This window comes from Anopheles gambiae, chromosome X (genome assembly GCF_943734735.2).
Source record: "Anopheles gambiae chromosome X, idAnoGambNW_F1_1, whole genome shotgun sequence".
NCBI classification, from domain to species: Eukaryota; Metazoa; Arthropoda; class Insecta; order Diptera; family Culicidae; genus Anopheles; species Anopheles gambiae.
Genome location: NC_064600.1, coordinates 7515451 through 7527220, shown reverse-complemented (window position 1 = coordinate 7527220; position 11770 = coordinate 7515451). Strand labels below are relative to the sequence as shown.

The 11770-nt window shown below is 42.9% G+C and overlaps 1 long non-coding RNA gene across 1 annotated transcript; it reads right to left on the bottom strand.

Moving 5' to 3' along the window:
- Positions 1 to 10829: 10829 nt before the first annotated feature.
- Positions 10830 to 11492, bottom strand: LOC133391133 (uncharacterized). Its single transcript, XR_009764626.1, has 2 exons — positions 11289 to 11492; positions 10830 to 11210 (listed from the first exon to the last, which is right to left on the bottom strand). It is a non-coding gene; the product is annotated as an uncharacterized LOC133391133 (long non-coding RNA).
- Positions 11493 to 11770: the final 278 nt, after the last annotated feature.

Sequence of the window (11770 nt, the reverse complement as noted above, 5' to 3'; positions counted from 1 at the left end):
GCTGAGGATCCGATTATAAGAATATTTTAGAATTTTATTGCTGCATGGGGCAACTTTTGTTTATGTGAAATATAATGTATTTTTTTATTCAACTAAAGTTTGTATATATACCAGAAAAAAATAAAAACAAGAAAAAATTACAAAAAAGATTTTTTCAAAAAACTAAGCTTTTGGAGCTATTGCTATTGGGGTACATCTGTTACGTTATTTGGGGGAGGGGGGTTTCTTCCAACGTTAAAGCTCGTTACACTATGTAGAGAGGGGGTCGGAAATTAACAATTTTTGTGTTACGTAATTGATGGATAACGCCTAAGTGTGACGCTTATCTATCCACTTTACAACGAGTACTTTCTCAAACCATTCGTTTAATATGCAAGATAACAAAATACACCAAACCCGATTTATATATTAACAAAAATTATCTTTTTTATTCGCATTTTAACTCGGATACTTCCGGCAAGCAGTAAACGCTCGTTGTACTGCCCCGCTCTGCCACTGCTCTACTGTTGCTGTTCCGCCAGCATCTTAGCCCGCCGTTTCTTTCTTGCCAGGGAGCAGATCCGCATCATGATGCAGCACATTATGCTGTCAATCATCTGCATTATTTCCACTATCCGGTAGTCGGCTACCGTGCGCAGCTCAGACGCAAACCGATTCAGTAGCCTCTGGTGGTACCTCACGTAGCGTCCTGGCGGGAGCCGCAAAAGCGCCCGATGCGTCTTGGCCACCCAGTCCACGGCATGCAGTTTCAGCAACCGATAGCTCCACCGGTTGGTCGATACAAAGTCGGACGATGTGGACTCCGTTTCATCGTGATCCTCGTCCATGGTTGTTTTGCTTTCCGTATGTTTACTCTCGCAATGCTCCTTCTGTCTGTCCTTGTGGTGCGCACGGCTGAACGACTGGATACAAAGTGAGCTCCCTCGTAGAACCGCACAGCACGTTGCAAATATCCGTAGCTCGTACTGCCTCGTCACCCGCGTACAGACGGCGCCCATGCCCATGCCCGAATGGAGAGCCGATAACGTACGATTATATCTTCACCACTAACATAAGAGGGATAGGATTATACTGCGAACGTACCCGAAAAGTATGCATGGATCAAGGCAAAAGAAACACAGAAAAGATTCCTCACGGCTACACATGTCCTCTAGATGCGTTGTCTATGCGTCTCGCTCAGTATCACATCGGCATACGGCAGGTAAGCAGTACAAATGCTGCTACCAGTTTGGTTCAGCTCGGTAAACGTCGGGTGGACGCCAGAACGCAAAGGCTCAGACTAGTCGCGACTAGTAAAGCTTTTACATGATTTTGTATGACTTCGGCTGTTTTGGACCACACTTGTGCACGCAGACTCATTCTGCTCTCCTCTGCCGTTTTGTGTGTGTGTGTGTGTGTGAGAGAGTATCGAGGAAGTTGCGATTACGCATTCAACGAGCGTAATATCTATCTGTTTCTCTTTTCCTTTGGGTTTTGGAGAACATAACGAATCAACTGGCAAATTCTCCGGGCAAATTGTACAGATTTGGCTGATCAGTTGTAAAATGTAACATAAATTCCACTTTTGAGATGTTTTAAAAATAAAAGGAATAAATTTGTAATCTTGAGTCAAAACTATATCGCATAATTGGTTAGTGCCTTAAACTCACTAGGCCAAGCAAAATTGCATGAAATTTAGATATATTTTGACTGATACCCGCGAAACTCGGCTTACTTGTAAATTCGAGATACGCGCTTTCCTTCTACTTCGGGCGCTGCCGCAATCGATTTCGATCGCAGGCTTTTTTCGCTCTCCTACTGCGTAATTGGGCTCAGCAGCTCTCAGCAAAACGTATTGCACCGGGTGAAAAGAGAGAAACTTTACTAGAGAGGTGGAATCGTCTCTAAAGGTCGCTTTAGACCTTGCGTGAAAGTGAAATTTCGTTTTTTTGCTATCTTTCATTAGATATTTATCAGAATATGGTTTACCGTACACCAAAAGAAATGATATTTTTATTTTTATTTTTTTCACCGTGAATAATGCGACGATAATTCCTTGTAATCCTTGTAATCAAGGACACGATTTGAGTAAATAATTGAGATTCAAGTAAATTAAAATAAAAAGCTTTTATTTTAATTACAGCGGCAAGTAATACTGTACAACAGGCCGTCTTTACGAAAAATAGAAAAAAATCATTGCTGGTACATATACATACGTGTCTGACTATATATATATGAGACTGAGTTTTACTACTTTTACCGTTTTACGGAAACTTAAGTAACTTCTGCATATTCCAAGGTTTTCTCGGTTAGTAATAGTGTTGCTCCGAAATAAAACTATAGGAGCCATCATACAGGATTGATTGATTTTATTTTATTTTTTTCTAGAGCATAAATATTTTATCTGGCAAGTTTAAAAATTGTTTGGGTCGATTTATTTAAAGTACTATAACCAATTTTCAAACAGAAAAAAAAAGAAAATAGCCGATTTCAACACAAATGAAGCATTTGCAAAGCGCAGGCAACAACACCAAAACAACTATTGTCGTAATTTTCCAGCATTGCAGCATCCTTTAACTTGAGATTTTTTCATGAAAAGCTCTTGCTTAAAAGCAAAATGTCAAATCTGTTCCCCGAGAGCATAAACACAGCACCCCTAGATTGAAATGTGAAACATGTTCCACGACTAATGCAGGGTTAGGCATCAGTATCTAGCAACGATATTGATTCGGAATCAGTATCAGAACGTCTTGGCGTCTGGTTGGATGAAAAGCTTACGTTCATAGACCATATCGACTTTGTCACAAGTAAAGCTTACCGTACTTTGGGCCTTATTACCCGTTTGTCTCATTTTATCCACGATCCCGTGTGTCTCAAGTCTCTCTATTGTTGCTGGGTACGCCCCATTTTCTATTACGCTTGTGTAGTTTGGTCCCCCAATAATGTGCAGGATATTGCTAGATTGGAAGGTGTTCAACGCAACTTTACTCGACTTGCCACGAGGCGTTTTCTTTCAGGTCATGATAATGCAGTAATCCCGTCTTATCCACATCGTTGTTGACTATTGGGTCTTTAAAAAACTCGCAATAAAAACTCGCCACTCGCACTTGCAAGCTTGTTTCATTGCCAGCGTCATCCTTAATGAGCTTGATGTTCCTTATCTCTTATCTGCCATTTCCTTTTATGCCCCTTCCCGCCATCTTCGCAATAGGCCACCTCTCTATATTCCCACCCGGCTAACTCGATATGGGCAAAATAACCCATTCCTTAAAGCTCAGATTGCATTTAATTCATACTATCATTTGTTCGATTTTAACACTCCTTTATCCCTCTTCCGTTTTCGTCTTCATTCTTCCTCATCCTTATCCTTTCCTTAGTAATTAAGAAACATTGTTAAGCCCTCGAGGTGGACATTTGTAGAAATAAATAAATAAATAAACTAATATCCGTTCCAGTTCCGTTGAGAGTTCAGACTTAGGCCCGAAGCTGTGTGGAGTGTTGAACAATTTTACCTCAGATAAATGTTCTGAATAAGTGTATGTTGAAGTCCCCCGTGCAATTACGGATTATTTAATAACGCCGTTTATCCGGACTGATCGGGAAACGAGTTCAGCCGGACATTCGAATAACACGGATTTAGGGATCAAGTGTGTTGTTGTTATCACAAATGCTTAAAGTTATTTAAAGAATGCACTGTGTTTTGGGAAACAATTGTCAGGTTTTTTTTTTAATTGTATGTTTCGATAGTGACAATATTTAGGTTTTACTATGATTTTGTGTTTTTTTTTTGTTCAGGCAATGTGCTCTGATAAGGTTTTTTATAAATATCCTACTCTGCACCACATATCACCTTTGTATTCAACTATCATTTCTCCGGACAGTCCGGATATACGGAATGCTGGATAAAAGATACTTGTATAAAGAGCGCTCCAACATATTTTTGAAATAACTTTTTCCGCTCGTGGCGCTGTTTTAAACACCCGAAATTAGTATGCCTAATGAACCAGTTTTTCTGAAACTGTGACTGCATATTACTGAACCTTCATTATGGTAAATAAAAAACATTGCTTGGTAAAAACTCGCTAATAACGTGGGACTGCCATGGGTGGCCATGGAGGCAGCAAATTCTCCATTGATGCAGACCTTTGAATGGAAACCGACAAAGATTCGTTGTAGATGCTTAAATAAATGCTTCACATTTTTTTCGTCTCATTATTCCTTAAATATAATGCAATTGTGAATACGAAATCATTTTTTGGAGCACGGGCATGTCATGCTTGCGCCATAAACGGAAACCTCTTCGCGACGGAGATTCTCGCCGTTTTATGTGCCCATAATTATCCGCACATAAATCAAAAAACATGAAAACATAAACTTGCTCATTTGCTTTTTGGGTGGTTCCTAACGAAACGGACACACGAGCTAACGAAACGGACACACGAGCTGCTCCAGGGGCATCGAGCAACGCAACCATTGGAGCAGGATCTGCGGATGAGGCGTGTAACAAAATCGAAGTTATTTCAGAAGTTAATAAGGTTTTTTTTTATTCAGGACGGCATTTCATTATACACCGCCTTCAATGCTCACTTCTGTAAGCGGGTAGCCGGCGATGATGAGCGTTCTCCTAGGGTTTAGAGGTAAACTTCAAAATCCTACGGTGCGTGCTGCCAAGAGTTTGCTCCTGCATGCGGGCGGGCGGACGGGCGCAATTTTGCTCATTTCAAAAATAATATTATGGATGATGACTCCAACCCAACAAAAAACTGTACCATGTACGCCCGAGGCTTCCGAGCATCCCTGATGTCGTCCTGGCGTCCGAATTTAAAATATGGCCTACGGCAATCGTGCCTGGACACCGTCTGGACCAAATCTCATTACCAGTATTCTAGTTCTGTGAGACTCAAATGCTGTTTTTGCACACCAATTTGAGGATCCAATTTTCACCGAAACGGCTGAGCGCAAGTTTTAATTGCATTTCACATTTGCTGCTCTAAATTGTCAGACATTTTTGGTGTGGATTGCATATTTTTACCGGTTAGCGACCTATCTTGTAATTCAATTTTGACTATTCATCCATCAAGGACATACGTGAAGCAATGAGCTACATTTGGAACATAACGATAGAAAGATTCAGATCGATTGTGTGGTAGCATCAGAAACCTTAATCTAGGTCAATAGATCACGCTGCTTAATATCTTGGTGCTGTGAAAGATTTGGTTTATTGCTTCGGTTGGTGAGGTGCTCACGAAATAGATGTAGCAAAAATAACATCCTTTGCCGGCTTATTTATTAGGCATAAAGGCGGAACAAACAATCTGACATCCACCATAACGAAATGTCTGGCAAATCCACATCCACAATCCACAATAAATCACCAAGTTAAGCGCAACATAACAAGTAGGAAACCAAATTCTAAACAAATATTCTTTACTTTTACTTTTGCATGCTGATGAATAGTATGCAAAAAAAATTAAGCCGATATGTTTCGGCATCACCACATTACATCACCAAAATGCCCGCACGCCCGCATGCCTACATAAGGCATCGTTAATCTCCAAGCAAATTTCTACGAAGCGTTCGTCTAGAATTTCCCTTATGGGAATAGAATGAGCCTTCACGTGACAGCAACAGGTTACTTCGATAACTTGTGATGCATCAATCCCAGAACGGCCATAAACTCAGGTCGAATGCTTCAAAGAAGGAAACCATAGCAAATTTGTCTCCTGTTGCCAGTGATTCACGGACCCCAAAACGGAAACGAAAGGCCTCCTAGCACCCGTTTCAACGCTACTAGTCCCTCGGCGGTGTTTCTCATGCAAATTGAACGTTTCCAAGGATTCAACGCAATAGAGACCGATGCGGTAAAAGTTTGTGTTGCTTTTTTTCGTTCTTGTCCAAAAATATTCCTGGAATGTTCCCTTCACTAAATCAATCGAAATGTCCCTCCACCATGATTTTGTGCAAACCGCAATGGACTGTGCGCGAGAAACACGTTTGACTTTTACGACCGTTTGCTGCAGCCGTCCGTCATCTCGTCCCGCCTCGAGAGGGTCTTTTGTGCAGCCAGTTTTCATCCACCGAACCCAGGAACCGCGATAGTGTTCGATAGAGCCACTTAAAATTCCCTTCGCCGAATGCATTCGGTGCATCCAGCACGGTTCGGAAGCGCGCGCGCGCGCGCACTCGGATTAACTCGCAACGCTCATCTTTTCCCCTTTCCCACTCTCTGTCATTGCGGAATGGATAAACAAACCTTACACGGCCGAAAACCTTAACACGAACCTCACTATGCGTCGTGACCTTGGACGCGGTTACATTCCCGGCATAAAAGATGATGTCCTGTCAGTGTAGCTGCTGCAGTTAGATCCACTAGGTCGGTCGATACACAACCAGGTTGGGCGCGGTTGTTTCCGTTTTTTTCACCTTGTCCTGGGTGACCCGTGTGTGCCCGGTGGTTTGCCAGTCGGGTGGCTCCGTTTGATCTTAAACCCCCGAAAAAGGTGCAAGTGTGCGTGTGTTGGTTGTGAGAGCAATTTATATTGGTAGGCATCCACAGTGTTTAGTTTTGCCGAACCTATATCATTAGACTGAACGCCCCAACTTCAATTTGAATTACGATTTTTTTTTCGGATGTCGGTTGTTTTGAAGCCTTATCGAATCAATACGGGTTTATTTTGTTTTTGTTTGTAGTGTTTCTGCTCTTTTCTGCTTAACTCAGCATATCTAGCGTAAGGTTTATCAAACTTTTGCTCCAATCGGTTTGACCATTCTTGTTGGACCTGATTTCTTGTCGGTTGATCCAAGGTCCGACGAATTTTATGACACAGCGTTTAATTTTAACCGTGCTGCTAGCCAACAACAAGCATGTGCAATAATACTGAATCCCCGTCTGCAGAGCAGCATCAACTGCGAGAGTATATTTGTTGGATCGATTTATGAGGCCTAATAATTCCTCGACATGGGCTCAACAGAGATGCAGCTCAACAATCGACCGATCGCTGGAAGCGGCACGGAGTCGGTTCGGTTCGCGGATGCTTGTGGTTAATTTTATTAATTTTGCTCGTGTTCTTCTTGTTGTTATGTATCAGCACCTCAGGTATAGCTACTTTTACTTCTTTCATGCTTCCATCTCATCATAATTGCACCAGGCTGCGCATCTGCACCATTGGAATTCAGCGCCCGCTCGCAAGTAAATTTGCTTCTCTGGAATTCCTCGTGCATCTTCTCGCTCGACACTTCAGAAAAGCCTTCATTTGTGTGACCGCTTAGGACCTCTCTTCGTGTTAATTCGCCACCGGTTGGCATGTGGGGTTGCATTGCGAAATTAGTTTCGCTATCCGCTTTCCCCCGTGTCAGACTTCAGTCTGCAACGCATAGCACAAACCACCGCCACCTGGAGCGACAACGTTCTAGCGCGGGATTGATGCACAAAGTTTTATTGCAACCGCGGAATCCGAAGGCACGAAAATGCACCGATCATCTGGAACGGATGCCTAGACCACGGATGCCGGCTGTACCACCCACGATCAGAACAGGCAAAAGCCGCATCGTTCTAGGTATTGAAGCGTTTTAGGTGCAATAGTCCTGCAGCACGTTACGTTCATTGGAACATTGCACGCTCGAAGCGAATGCGCGAATAAAGTTGCAAAGCAAAAGCGTGAAAAACATGCTGCAATCATTTTAATTTACTACAGTGCCCACCAAACCCCTAGAATTGCACAATGGTTGTGAAGCCATCGGGGAATCGGTGCAGCTCACCGCTGTGATACAAATAACAGAAACAGAAAACAGAATGACCAGTGAAATGGTAAACGAAAAAACAATTGGTCAGCAAATTATTAGCCAGTTCGCAAACTTTTTTCTTCAGCAATCAATACACATCAATTGTTTGGGAAGGCGAGTGCGTACAAATTAAACGAAATTACGTTATAATGCAGAGGAAGAATGTTTTTATAGTTCCAATTGATGTGTTTGGTGTTCCAGGGCGCTTTACCCCTATCGTGGTAACATAACTCCAAACCAGTTTGTTTCATTCATAACACGTGAATGAAAGAAGGTAATGCAGGCTGCACATGAATGGGTGGTTTTTGATTTCTGTTTTTTGTTAAATATAAATTCATGCCCACTTTTGGAACCAGCAACGTAACGGGCCAAAAAGCGGTTACCATGGGCGTTGAAACCAGTCTCGACGGTGGTGTTTCAACAGCAACAATAAACCCACTGGCCCATGTTTTCGATATATCGTTTTACGATTTCGTTTTGCTTCTTTTATCATTTTCATCGAGCCATGCACACCTGAGCTCATCGAAAGCGTACGAAATTAATGGGCAATTTAAAATCACCTTAATACATGCACGGCATGAGCACAAGAGTGTTCACCAACCCCATACGAAGCACGTTACGAGGATTTTTTCGCGTTTCTCGCTCATAAGCCTCGCAAGGTGGCGCCTGAATTTATAGTGAAAACATTATTGACAGTTACGACGTGTTTACATAATTTGCAATTAATGTCACACACGTTTTTTTTTTTTATTTTCAAACCTGGGACATTATATTCAATTATACAGCCACAAATATTGAGTCGAGGTGGGGTTTGCGTAAATGGTTAACCGGTTTGGAAGCTATGAGTTGCAGGCTGATGTTTTAATACGGTGTTGATTTGTTTATGAACAGGATTTTAATCCCTTCTCGATAGACACATGGCACGTGGCTTAGGTTATTGGTGCAACAATGGTATGGATCTTGGATTTACCAGGATCTGAATTGTCACAATCTAGTTATCTTTTATTAGAGATGGTCATATTCGTATCTGAAACTAAGCAAAAAATATATAAAATAAATGATTTTTTTTTTTGGGTCTAAAGTCCAATGGGAATCTGATCTTCTTTTTTTGCGCTAAAGTCAAATGTGTAAACCAGTAGTGTATGTTCTGTTTTGAAGCAGACGTTTTAAACCATTCCCAAAAGTTCACTTAAACTTTATTGAAAATGTCTCAAATTATAAAACATGTTCCAATAAAAAACAAACCTCTTTTCAAACAATTTACGCAATCAAACTGGCTGTTCGTGTGTGCCATAGAATGCGTAGACTTACACAGGGGCATATCGGAATCTAAACCGACAAAGCATCACTAACGATTCACAGTTTTCTCTCGCCTCTTAAAAAAAACAGATAACAAATCAGATATAATGCCAAAGACAGATAATTGTGTTTAGCAGTGTAAATAGTGTCAGTGCAGTGTGCCGAACAGTTGACAGAAACAAGTGCAGTGGAAAACCATACAAAAATCCCACACACACCACACATCGTTCACACTATCAGCAATCCCGCGCCATGCGGCTACCTGCGGGAAAATGGCCCGCCGTATGAAACTGCCGCCGACTGCTGGTGACGGAAGCTCTTGGACTTGGAGTTGGGCTGCGGCGACAAGCCGCCAGCCGTGTGTGATTGTGTTGTGCGGTGCGGCCGGACCGACGAACCCTTGTCAATCCGTCCCCCAGCCCGTAGTAGTGTTTTGACGGAGAGGGCACCCGCTTTCGTTTCGACACGCGCTTCCTTCGGCCCCAGGATGATCTTCACCGGTGCCCACGGCCGGCGGCGTGCAGGCAATGGGCAGAGTAACAGCCAGCGGAACGTGCGCGGCTCCCGCAGCAACGCGCAGGAGGTAAGCACCAGACAGCCGTCTCGCAAACCCGCCGTACAGTGGGCACTAACTCTTGCTTTCCTTTTACAGCAATCGCGCGGCCGCAATCAGTCCCAGCGGCCGTACCTGTCGCGCGACCAGCAGCAGCTCTCGCTCCAGTCTGTCCTCTCGTCGACCTCCTCGTCGTCCGCATCGAGCTACTACTCGGCGTACAGCGAGCACCAGCCGCTGGTGCGCACGTCCTCCTCCTCCTCAGTGGCAACCGTCGCACCGCTTCTTCCGCTCGGCTCTAGCGCCGGCAGCCAAACAGCGCAGCAACAGCAGCAGCAACAGCAACAATCACAAGCTATACAACAGCAGCAGCAGCAGCAACAGCAGCAGCAACAGTTCGTCCAGAAGACCAAAGCTCGGGACATTACCAAGCGCCGTGGTGCCATCAAACATCAAAGGTACGTGTTTGCCAAAACGGGAAGGGAGATGTCCAGGGGCTCAGAAGCAGGAATCAGATCCCGGTTCCATGCTTCCGTGCAGTGGCCTAGGCCCTACCAATTGATCTGTTCTGTTGTTGTTTGGTGTCGTTCTCCGGTCATTAGAACAAGATATTTCTCTTGCAGAACGCACGAGATCAATGGGCACAAGTTCGTCGCCAAGTTCTTCCGCCAGCCAACCTTCTGCGCATTCTGCAAGGAGTTCCTGTGGGGCTTCGGCAAGCAGGGCTACCAGTGTAAGAGTAAGTGTGGCTTTCTAATGTGCGTTCACAGGACGAAAGAACATAAATGAACGAACTGACAAACATACATCATACAGACACAGATTTATCATGACGGGATCTGCTTTGACCATTTATAGATGATGACTCGTTCAGGATCGTTTATACAGAGTCGTTGCCGTTAACTTTGTCAACTTGTGTCTCTGAGGTTCGGATTATTAGTCACTAGAAATTTTCATTTTTCTTTCAAATTAAATTTCATATATTTGTCACCGAAAATTTGTGACATGTTTTACCCCAGATTATATAGAGTCGTTGTCGTTTACTTTGTTAACTTGTGTCCCTGAGGCTCCACTTATTAATCACCAAAAATCATTTTTTCTTTCAAATTCAGTTTCGTCTATTTATCACCGAAAATTGTGAGATGTTATGTCATCATATAGCAATATTTCACGTTTATTTTCACGATAACTTTCACGCGATCTAATAAACTCGTAGTTTACTCGTAGTGAACGATCTCCTATCCTAACAATATATTTGTTTGTAAACTAGTTTTATTTCAATTAATATTTATTAAGATAGTCACGTTAACCTAAGTAGCACTATGAATGATCTACGCAACAGTAATTGTTATTATAAGATTTTTAAACTAATTTTGAAGGCCCCAGATCAAACCTTTAACTGATTCTCCTAGTGATGGGTATACTCACAGACTTGCTCACTTGCCGGCTAAGACCTAATTTGCATCAAGAATCCAAAAACGAAGAGTTGCAGGTAAACGAAAGTTGATCCACACTGTCAAAATGTGATACCTTTGCTGGCAAACGGTACTACACACTGTCAAACATTGGTGTCTTGGGAGCAACAGCTAGCAAACGACTGTAAATAATGAAACTGTTAGACTACGATACAGACAATACAGCACTACAAATCACGCACTGCCAAACAAAAACCCACCCGAACGTCCCAATACATCCATTGTACTGTCCAAACATGCAATCTGTCGAAACTACACAATCTGAGCCAAAAGATTTATGACCGCAAAACAATGGAGAGTAAACCAGCCGAAAAAGATGACAGCAGAACCCCGGAACCGCCCAAAATGCTGCCTCATTTCCATCTCAGCTCTATGTACTACTAATGATGCTTTATTCCTCTCCTCCATAGCGTGTCAAACCGCGGTACACAAGAAGTGTCACGATAAGCTGCTTGGAACCTGCTCCGAATCTAGTTTTAATTCCGAAAGTACAATTGTGAGTATGGCCATGGCGCAGCTGTAGTGTTTGCTGTTGTCCCATGCTCACACCAAGCTATCTTTTTTTTCTACTTTACAGTATTTAAGGGAACGGTTCAAAATAGACTTACCGCATCGCTTTAGAGTTTACACCTTTATGTCGCCGACCTTTTGCGACCACTGCGGCTCGCTGCTGTACGGCTTC